Here is a 6,000-nt window from a genome sequence, read left to right on the forward strand (position 1 = left end):
GGAGAGGGTTTTTAATTTTACTTTAATCAAACTTTGGACGGTGTCACATGCAAAGGAACAAAAAAGAATGCAGTGTCATTTGGCTTTGTGTTTTGTGTACCAACCAAGGATCAGAGAAGGAAGCTTCCTGACATTCCTTCTCCTAATACCGCAACACTGACGATGGCAGGCACTCTTGTAGAACATGCCCAGCTTGTTTGGAACTGACCAAGTTTCGTTCAATTGGCATAATATCGCATTAGTCCTATATATTAGATTGATTAGATATCTAAATTTTTTTTTTTTTTTTGGTTTTTTGTCATACGAGAAATCTGTTAAATTAGATGTTAGATTAGGAAATCGAAGAATTTGATCCCAAACTATGATGCAGAGCAACATTTCTTTCTTGCCCTATCCAAATTTATACATTAAATATTAAATATTACTTAAAATTGGACAAGTAACTTATTTATTTCTTATCCTTAAAAGAAAAAACTTATTTATTTGGTTGGTGAAGGGGATCAATGGGAAATCATGAAGACTCATGGCCTAACTTGATGACCTTCACTGCATATGCGGAATGCTTGGTTCCTCAAGGTTGAGGAGGACTTTCTTCTTAAAACAGTTCTTAATGCTTTAAACAGGGGCTGAGCAATGGTCCTGGGTCTATCCTGATATATATATATATATATATATTATTTTTTTTACACAGAAATACCTAGAGTTATTCTCTTGATTTCTAACAATTTTTCAAGGGATTAGAGCCCCAACCAAATTTTTTTTCTTATTCCCTCCACCCGGTTCGATTTGAGGTTGGTGACTCTTATACAGTTAATGTCACAGTGAGTTTTGAGAGGCTCAGGTGATCAGAAGAGGGAGAGAGAGGAAATAGGTGATAGAACTTATTTTTATTTTTACTTTATCCTCTTATTTTATTCCTTCAAGTATTTTTTTTTTTTACAACAATATTATCTACACTAAAAGGGTGAGGGAGTGGGCTAAGCCGGGGCGTTTTGATGCAAGTGCATGAGTTTTCAACTCTATAGACTAAACATTTGCTGGTTTTAGAGATTTAATTAAATATTTTTCCTACAACTTTGGAGTCTTGTCTATCATAAATATCCTTTATTTGTACCAAATTACAGATCTTACCACTGCCTAAATTCTTCACGTCAGGAAAAAAATGCAGAGATATTGAAACAAATTCCTACAATCTAGCTCCCTTGATTCCCTCTAAAGATAATTATACAAAAAAAAAATGATTATATACAATTTATTAAGGAATAAATTACCTTGCCGTTTGATTTTTTTTTTCTTTTTCTTTTCCTTTAAATGAAGAAATAAAATACCATTTAAGATATTTGTAGTAATCCATGTATAAATTTTTGTAGTAATTAATATAAGAAAATAACATCGAGAATAATACAAACGTACCAATAAAAAATATATGTATGAAAACAAGCCTACTAAAACCGGAAATAAACGTACTAGTAAACAACATTGAAGAACAAAAGTAAATGTACCAATCAACGATATGTATAATATTAATCGTACACATATGATACTAAATGGTACAATCCATAATGTATACAAAAACAATCGTAATAAAATCGTGAAAAAAACCTATCAATCAACGAGAACAAAACTAAACGTACCAATCAACGATATGTACACCAAAAAAAAATAAAAATAAACATACCAATCAATACAGAACGAATATATGATAACCAACAATAAGCGTACCATTATCACTAATCAACAATATGTACAAATTCAAATGTACACAAAAAAATTATCTAACAAAAACTATACTAAATAATAAACAAACAAAAAAAATCTAAGCGTCCATCATTTCAATTTCAGGATAAAAAAAATGTTTTGAAAGAAAACAAAAATTAAAAGAGATAATTGGATAAATATGTTGAGCGAAAAAACCCAAAATTATCTTCTAAAATAGAGTCCACAACTCCTAAAATACATGAATAATAAAAATGGCCGGAGAAAAAAAAAATTCTCTCAACTAATTAAAAGGACAAATTTAGAAATCAATATGTAAAATTTTAATTTAACAATTATTATTTTTTAATTTAAAAAATAAGAAATACTGATGTGGCCTAATGTACTAAAGCATATTGATCAAAATTCTAAAAGACATGGATGTTTAATAAAAGAAATTCAAAATTTGAGCGTTTAAATCTAATTAACTCTATTATTTATTTCCCTCCTCTCATTCCTTCCTTTTTCCGCTAAAAAGGACCCTTTTCTTCTTTTTTTTTTTTTTTTTTTTTTTGGGAATTTGAGTCATGATACTGGGTGTGGTGGTTGAGGTGGATTACAAGAACAACGTCATACCAAACCCTAATAATGGTGGTCAGTAGCTTAGGACATGGCAGATCCTTATATTTTTAAGATTAGGAGGGCGTTTAAGGGTGAGACTTTTGGACCTCTTCTGAGCTAAAATTCTAACTTCGCCACTGCAGCTTTTATCAAATTCGTTCATTATCTTTTATAGTTTGATGATTAATAATAAAATATTTGTGCAGAGGTGATGTTTACATGGTGATTTGTAATAGTAATGTTCTGATCATAAGTATGAAATTTCGTAAACTGGTCATAAAGTATTTTGAGGAGGACTCCTCCTCATCCTTTAAGGAGCCGAGTGTATTCCTTTGCACTTTACAAAGGGGTGGGTAGCTCCAAGTTTCCCCCAAGTGAGAGATCCTCAATGACAATATAATATAGGACAATATCCCCTAGTGAAATGATGCACATATCCTTTAATTTGCAAATAAAGTATTTTAACCATATAAACTCAACGATCTGAATCATTCAGTTTCTTTTTTAATTATTTAAGATCACTCCTACAAACAATCGATAATTCGAATAAAAAATCGTTTAATCATTCAACTATATCGAATAAATAAACGGTTTATTATGAATATATTACTTGGTTTTTAGTAGCCACACCATTGATTTGTTTTATCAATGACTAAATGATCTCTTATTCAAATAAATTTTTGTAGTTAGGGGAATTGCAAGTATCATCCTGTAATATAAAAGAAGACGTACCTCTCATGTGTAAAGCAAGGAGCATGGACTTGAACTAAAGTGGAGATATTACATTCATAATTTGATGGACCATAGCCATGCCAGTTTCAGACTTTCTGTTGCATCAAACGCCAGGAACATAACAAGAGAGATTTTACGATGTCCAAGTACAGATTCTAAGTAAAACATGGTGTGATTTAGACACGCAACTTAATTAGCGTTAATCTTGCGTATTTGAAATCTTCCAATGTCCATTTGTGTTCTCCATTAACATCAAATAATTAATACTTTTAAAGTCTCATTTACCCAATTCATAATTAGACGCACAAATTAATTTCCCACCAACAAGAGAAGACGATACAATTAGGAAAAATCCATAACCTTTTCAACTCTGTTAATATCTGGTGTGGGAGTCATCGATTTCTAGCTGGCATGTTATTTTATTTTTACCTTTTTCCTATTTAGTTTAGAATTGCTTGCTCTTGCTAGCTTAATTTTAATTAATTACTATTATTTGTTTTCTTGTTGTTGAATTTCCTTGTTGGAGCACCGCGGTAACCAAGTTGTTAGAGACAGGTTGGTGGATGGAGGCCAAATTATCTGCCAAAGATATTGCCTCTTGGAGATACTTATTTAGAGAACGACCACCCTTAGTGTTAAAGTTTGGATTTTTGGGAGAGATTATGATGCAAGATTGAAACAAAACAAAAGTAATTTGGCTAGAATTTCAGTGAGCAAAGCATTGCTGCTGCACTGCTATTTCATTTATACATTCATCATCATCGGACAAACATTCTTATCTGCAAAAATTGCGTAAGGTACACTTCTTTGAAGGCAACAGCTGGATGTGTCAATCTCCGCCCTTCACATGTTCTAATCTTAGCCTTACATCTGTTCTAATTGACTGGGACTCTACCTACTACACTTCATCTAAAAATTAGACATTACACTTTAAACAAAACTAGCCGTTACACAAACTTAAACACTTTGGTCTGGACTTCGAAATCTCAAGGCTGCAAGATAGCTTACATTCCAACACCCCCCTTTAAGCTGATTCCAAACTTGACACCAAGTAGCCCTCTGAGATATGTCAATCTCTCTTTAAGCAATGGTTTGGTGAAGATATTGGCCACTTGATCCTCAGTTTTGAAGTAAAGCAATTGAATCACATTCAGCTGCAAAGTGTCCCTGATGAAATGATATTCCTCTTGATGTGCCTTGTTCTATGATGGAATATAGGATTCTTAGTCATTACAACTGCTGACATGTTGTCACACATCAGCGGTGTAGCTTCCAATTAAACTTTACTAAAGTCTTTTAGTACAAATCTAAGCCAAAAGACCTAAGATGTTGCTTCTGCAGCAATCACATAATTAGCTTCTGCAGTTGATAATGCAACAATTTGTTGCTTGACAAAAGCCCATGAAAACACACATGATCCAAAGGTGAAGGCATGCCCCTGAGGTGCTTTTTGGATCATCCTCACTACCCCCTAGTCACTATCACATAAACAAACAAGAGTTGTGGATTGGCCCTTCTCATAGTGAATTCCATGATCAATTGTGCCTTAAACATATATGATGACCCTTTTTGCAGTTCCCAAATGAGTTTTTGTTGGAAAATACATGAATGTTGAGAGTAGACTTGGTGCATACATGATAACAGGTCAAAGAGAGGAGACTACCAACAATACTACTATATAGATTTTGATCCACAACTTCGGTTCCATCATCTTGACATAGTTTTGCATTTGACACAAGTGGAGTGCAACACTGGTTTGCAATCCTTCAGTCCAAATTTCTCCAACAAGGTCTTGGCATACTTCATTTGATGAATGAAGATTCCACTGTCATTCTGCACTACTCCTATACTAAGGAAATGATCTAATATGCTAAAGTCTGTCATGTCATATTGCTTCATCATATCATTTTTGAACTCACTGAGCATTTTTCACAATTGCCAATGAACACCACATCATCCATATAAATGGACACTATGAACATATCAAAATTGCCTTGTTTCTTGGTAACAAGGTAGCCTTACTTGAGCTTATTTGAAACCCATTCTTAGTGAAATAGGAATCAATTTCACCATACCATGTGCTCTTAATGCTTGCTTCAGACTTAAGGCCTTCTTCAACCTGTACACCTTGTCTTCTGCATTTAACATCCAAGTGGAACAACTTCTAATCCTTTTGAGCTGCCAACACTATCATGGGTCTAACTTTGTCTAACCTTGTCATTGGGGAAAGATTTCATTAAAATCAACTCCAGGTTGCTGTAAGTACTCTTTGGCAACAAGTCTTGCTTTGTTCTTCTTCATAGACCAATCCAAGTTGAGTTTGCATAAGTGAAATATCCAATTCAAACTCCTCACTCTGATATGAGTTGAACTTGGAGTAGATTCTTGTGATCCTGCCAATTGAGAACGTTATGTGGCACTTTGACATCTTTTAAAGTTTTTCTCTCCACTCGATATGTCAAATTTTAAACATAAAATAAAAATTCATATTTATTTTCTTTCAATTGTAATGAAAGAAAATGAATTAAAAGGTAAAAAAAAAAAAAAAACATTGTATTGGTAATGAAAAGAAATTAAAAGGTAAGGCTTTAAACCAGTAAAAAAAATTAATAAAAAGCATTTAATAATTAACTAATTATTTTTTTGAAGCTGCTATCAAATTTGGCAACAAGGGAGAGAGATGTCATTTCATGTCATGACATATCAGATTTGGTTTCTTGGTTGGAAAACATTTCTGTTGTCTTTTTTTTTACCATTATTGATTATTTGGAAATTTTGTTATCTTCTTTAGAGATCTCTAATTTTGTTTATGAATGTTAATGTGTAAATCTAGATGTAGATTCAAATAGGATTTGGGTATCTAATACTCTATGACTTGTTTTCATTTTTTGATAGGAACTCTTATTTTTTTGTTAAAAAAAGAGGAGAAACTTGATATAAGTCTAATTTTTT

The sequence above is a fragment of a genome, unplaced genomic scaffold (genome assembly GCF_019419815.1).
Source record: "Pyrus x bretschneideri cultivar Hongxiangsu unplaced genomic scaffold, Pyrus_bretschneideri_v1 Contig29, whole genome shotgun sequence".
In the NCBI taxonomy this organism is placed as follows: Eukaryota; Viridiplantae; Streptophyta; class Magnoliopsida; order Rosales; family Rosaceae; genus Pyrus; species Pyrus x bretschneideri.